The sequence below is a fragment of the Empidonax traillii genome, unplaced genomic scaffold (assembly GCF_003031625.1).
Source record: "Empidonax traillii isolate 1590-97213 ecotype Southwest subspecies unplaced genomic scaffold, ASM303162v1 scaffold445:size985633, whole genome shotgun sequence".
In the NCBI taxonomy this organism is placed as follows: Eukaryota; Metazoa; Chordata; class Aves; order Passeriformes; family Tyrannidae; genus Empidonax; species Empidonax traillii.
Genome location: NW_020955638.1, coordinates 657,277 through 662,541, shown reverse-complemented (window position 1 = coordinate 662,541; position 5,265 = coordinate 657,277). Strand labels below are relative to the sequence as shown.

Genomic DNA, 5,265 nt, shown 5'->3' with positions numbered 1-5,265 from the left:
CCCTCCCCCTTCCCTCTCTGTCCCCTTGCATTCCTTTTCTTCCCTTTTCCCTTCCCCTTCCCTTTCCTTCCTCAAAACCTTTTTCTAAGAAGCTGATTTTACAAAATTTGATGAAGAATGTATGTAGTGATTTTTTTCCTTGTCAGCTGCATAACTTAAGGCCTGAAGCAAAATTTTACATTACTGACAAAAATTGAGATTATTCAGTATGATTTAGACCAGCCTTCCATTTATAGCATTATTTCCATCTCCTTTTACCCTCTCTCTTACAAGCTGCAGAAATCATTCTAACAATATAGCTGGGAGAAAAAAAAAAATGGAAAAGACACTTCTATTTTTTTAATATATTTTAATGTTATCCCATTTCACATTCTCTTTAAAATAAGTGAGGTCGTATTACAGATCAGTGGACCATCACTCCGGGCTGGCCATCTTGTATGATCACAGGTAATTTACAGAGAGCATATTTCTATATTCTCCTTTCAGTTTACAGCCTTTTTACCACGCAAAGCAGTTTGCTAGCAAATAAATATATGCCTGACACGGCGGGGGTGTGTGGTGTGGTGTTGAAATTGTTTGAAGTCGAAGTAATCAGACTACAAGATTAACGGAGGGTGGGGGAGCGTGTGCAAGGAGTGTGCATCAGTTTAAATAGAGACTGCTGGAACGAGAGGACGGGGGAAGCTTCCCACCGCTGGCCGGCCGCCGAGCATCCTCCCGCTGTGCTCTGCTGCCACCTTGGCCGCGCTGTGGGACGTGCAGGCGGCCCCGCTCCGCACCCGCGGAGCTCTCGCTGCGCACCTGCGGCAACGCTTCTCCTCCTGCCCGCGGAACCACACTCGGCCAGGACTAGTCAAGCTCCCCACTCGCGTCACACGCTCGTACAGTCAGGACAAGGATACATGCGATGTCTAAATGATCTGGGGTTTGGTTTTATGGGTTTGTTTGTTTGCTTGTTTGTTTGTTTTTTGAGCGGGGCTGAGAGTTATTCTTCGAGGGAAATTTATTTGCCTGCTGTGCTTAAAATCGGAGCTTAGGAATGTGGGTAGGAGGAGAATCATTTTTTTTTTCTGTCCTTTTTGCTTACTGTAGGGTTCTTCTCCTCCCTTGTTCACCCTTATCTTACACATTTAATGAAAAGAGCACTCAAATTCCCCTTCATACGCACCTACCTGCCTCTGTGTCCTTCCAACTGTGTGACCACCAGGGCTCTGGAAGGAACTCGCGGCAGGCCAGCCCACGGATGGGCTCTCAGTGGCGTTCAGCTGCAGTTAGAGGTCGTGTCCCCACTTTTTGGGGTTTTTTTGGTGGTGGGAGGGTGGCAGAGAAGGTGACAGACACATCATAAAGCACTGAAAATATATTTAAATTAATATTAGAAAACCTGTGGAGTTTACTAATCTTGTTTCCCTCTCTACATCTTCGTATTACAAGTGCTACTGCATTGTCTTGACATTAGGCTCTGGGCTAGTGGTACTGACTTTGAAAAGCTTTCATGCACTTCATTTCATCTTTGAATTGCACACGCTTTTCTCTCAGTTTTAAGGCTTTCTTGTGCTTTGGAGGAAACATGTTCTGACATGCTGGAGATGGTGGTGGTAAATATTTCCCTTGACTACAAAGTGCATATGTGAAAAAAGCTTTTTTTTTTTTTCTTTCTCTTACGGAAATGCTGTTCTCACTCGCTCCTGTCCCCGTTGTAGTTAATAACCTCTAAAGGAGCTAAATCTGGAGGTTTGAGTGAAATAGCACTTTCAGAACCGTACTTTTTCTCACAACACGCTGAGGAAAGTGCAGAAGCTCTGTATATGCATTTATGAGAGGGATTCATGCCATGCATATGACAATTTGCATACCAGACTCCGTGACAAAGAGGGACCGCAGGTGAATCCCCAGCGATCTGCTTTGTAGAGAGGATTTTTCCAGCCCCTAATCACAGAGAAGTATCCAGCTCTCCATCTGCTCCCCAGAGCTGGCTGTTTTGATTTAAGTGAAAATAACCAAGAATAGAAAATGGCACGTAACAGAGTCCCAAGCCAAGCAGCCGTGTTGTCCTGTCCTTCCCTCAAACCAGCACTCCCTCCCCGTGCTGAGGGCTCCGTGCCCGGAGGAGAGAAAGGGCTGCAAAGGGTTAAGCCGCTGATTGCTTGCTAGGCAAAGTTTGAGGAAGAATATGTTTGAGGCTGAGTACGCTGCAGCTCCGCGTTTGAAATCTGTCACCCTCACTTACGAGCGCTGCATCTCTGGTTGTCACCGGTGAATAATGATCGCACGGCGATAAGATCGCTCTGCGGCGGTGCGCCGGGGCCATCGGGGGAAGAAAAGAGGAAATTACGAGGCGTTTAGCCTCTTCAGCGGGGTGTTCTTCAGTGTCATCGGTGGGTGTCAGGGTCAAATGACCGGCTGGAGAGCAGCTTGGGAAGAAAATTTCCTTTCTCCTTTCTTTGAGAGAAACCTTTGGTGATGGTGATCAGTGACAGCTATGGAAAACAGAGACCTCGGTGGTGAACCTTAGAACTAGTACCATGCCGCAGCCCAGCTGTTCTGCCACTTTCTCCCCTTTCAACCTGCCTGACCCGGTGGGCTTTGGGTGACCTACCAAGGAGGACCCATCTCCACAGGAGCAGGTAATAACCGATTAAGTAATTTTCCTGATTGACAAATCAATGATCTTGATTTGACGAAAAAGGGACCCGAGTATCATTCATTGACTTGAGGTGTGGACTGGCTGAGGGTCCAGGGGCAGGGAGAGGAACAGCAATAATTCTGTTTAATCCCTCTGAGACTGTGGGGCAAGGAAACTTCCTACAGCCTTGCAGAACTTTTTAACATTCTCGCTTTCCTCCGTGACTGGGGGCACAGAGGGCAGAAACACCTGCAACCGACAGTGGTCTGCTCTGCATTATACGTTGGCGACAGACTACTAAATATGGGGAGCATGGTGGGAAGGGTGGACTGAGGATAAGAAATACGGGTTTTTTTTTACTGGAAAAATGCACTGAAAAGTATGCAGAGACTTAAAGAACGAAAGAAAAAACAGATCTTAAAAAGTCAAAAAAGACCTAGAACAGTCTTTGAAAAAGGGTATTCATTTGCCTTTGGACTCTGTGGGGTTCCTGATCCTTTCATCTCTCGGGACTTGCTGGGAGGTACGGGCAGACTCGACTACAGGACAGCCCCTACTCCAATCCAGGGATGCACGCTCTCTCCGCGGGCCTGACCCGTGCCAGACTCGCTTCTTCCCGGTCGGTTAAGACCCGCGGAGGGCCCCCGGCTGCCTCACCTCCGTCCCGGGGGCGTAGAGCAGACCCCGGCCACCAGGACGGGAGGGGGGTCTCGTCCTCAACTCCTTTCTTCTCGCTGAGTCTCCAAAGGAACGTCGGGCTACCTGAGCTCCTCCTTCCTCGTCCGCCGGCCCCCCGCCCCCTTCCCGCCACCCCCCTCCCCCCTCCCCCCTCCATCAATCTGCGTAGGTGAGGACGCAACTCCCTTAGCGAGCGGGCAGGCAGCTGCTCAGCTTGGCTGCGGGCTATCCATAGGCGGGGCACTCCGAAGCCCTCTTGGAGGGCAGGGGGAGGAGGCCAGGGCGGGTGCGGTGGTTTAGGAGCAGAGCCGGCCTGACCCTCGCCAGGGTGCTGCGGCTGACTCCTCGCTACGGCTTTATCGAGCCTTTGAAGTCGTGAGTAGTTTAGCCCCCCCAAGCGAAGGGTGAAGGAGGCACGGAGCTAATGGCGAGTGATTCAGCTTTTGAGGTATGGCTGAGCAAATACTGAGCAGCCAGGGCTGAGGGGGAAGCAAACCCCGAGGCATTTCGGTTGCCATTTCTGTTTCCTCGACACATGGCATTGATCAGCTCTCTCTCCTCCATCCCTCCCCAACCTGTCTCTTAAAGTAACTCGCAGCAAAAGCCGTATTGTGAATGTTTTTTTACTAACAGAGGAGTTTGAGGAAAATTCTCTTCGCACATCCCACGTCCTACCTTGCCGGTTGTATCCTATCGTTCAAGTGTTCCTCGGTATTAAATAGTCCTGCCTTTAAGTGGACTTGTCAGGACACAGCAGTAGCCTACTAGAGAGCTGGGCGGCGGGGGACGGGTTACCCCGACACACGGGCAGACAGCCCGGGATGCGCTAACACACACAGACTCGTACGGACACACACTGAATGTGACTTGGAAACATGGACGGGGGCGGGGAAGGTGGTGGTGGGGGAGTTGTTCCCGCTTTAGGGCAAAAGGCGGTTTCTCCAGCGGTTTTTAAGTCTTTCTGACTGATGATGGAAATCAGAATATTAAAGGAGGTCCGTCTCTTCCCTGAGGGTTGGAGATTCTTTTATTATGTGTTATATTTGTTGCGCACTGCTACTGCCTACCTAAAAGTTTGCAAGCGAGGGAGGAAGGAGAGGGAAAGAAGGGGGTGGAGGAGGCGGGCTTGTCGGCGGCTCCACGTGAAATATCGCCATGTTGGTGGAGAGCACGGCTGTAATTACTGCTAGCGAGGGCATCTCCCAGGACCGCAGCTCGGGGAGTTTTTCAGCTGACTTCCCGGTTGCCCTTCCGATACACCCTGAGAGTCCCCGGAGCGGCGGTGCCGGGGCAGTCCCACCGCGAAGGGCGGCGATACCCGCACCTCCCTCTCCCGCAGCGCCGGCCCGGCGGTGAGGCGGGGCGGGGGTCGGGGGTCTGCGCAGCCCACACACACCCTCTGGCAGAGCCACCCGCTTAGTTCTCGCTGAAAGCAGAGGGGGAGGGCGAGTCCAAAGGGATGGAGCTCGCTAAACTGTCCTCAGCAAGCAAGGGTTAAAAGCGGACGGGGGACAAGGGGGAAGGGGGGGGGAGGAAATAAGGAAGAAAAAGAGAAAATCTAGCCTGACTTTGCCTCTTGGAAAGCTTTAGGTTGCAGTCCTGCCTTCCAAGCATTCTTTAAACTAGAAATGTGGGAGGGACTCCAGGAGAGAGAGAGAGATGGCTATCAACTGAATTCATTACTGTAAACATCTCCCTGGGGTGTCAGGCGGGGAGGAAAAAAAGGCACGACTTACATTAGCAGGGAATAGTGAGATCTGAGGCATCATTACTGCTAAGATCAGCCTGCAATCCCGGCTGGAGGCAGGCTCAGGACTTGGAGAGAGCCAGACACATACACTCACACACATACTCACATATATGTGCCCGATGCCTTCTCCGACTTCCGAGGGTCCTGGGTCGCCGTGCCTGCTCCTCATGTGATCCTTTCATCATTTCCAGAGGACAGAAAAAAAAAAAAA

The 5,265-nt window shown here is 51.0% G+C and overlaps 1 protein-coding gene and 1 long non-coding RNA gene across 3 annotated transcripts in view; both read left to right on the top strand.

Moving 5' to 3' along the window:
• The first annotated feature begins 1,529 nt into the window (after positions 1-1,529).
• On the top strand, positions 1,530-2,040 carry LOC114062939. The gene is made up of 2 exons (XR_003572475.1): positions 1,530-1,598; positions 1,704-2,040. It is a non-coding gene; the product is annotated as an uncharacterized LOC114062939 (long non-coding RNA).
• A 163-nt stretch (positions 2,041-2,203) lies between these two features.
• Positions 2,204-5,265, top strand: part of FLRT2 (fibronectin leucine rich transmembrane protein 2) — a 59,927-nt gene continuing 56,865 nt past the window's right edge. Inside the window, exon 1 of one of the 2 annotated variants that reach the window (XM_027894880.1) lies at positions 2,204-2,627. The gene's annotated coding sequence lies outside the window, so the exon portion shown is untranslated. Of the gene's footprint in view, positions 2,628-3,732; positions 3,753-5,265 lie in introns of those variants that run through there. The other variant, XM_027894883.1, reaches the window with a different exon arrangement.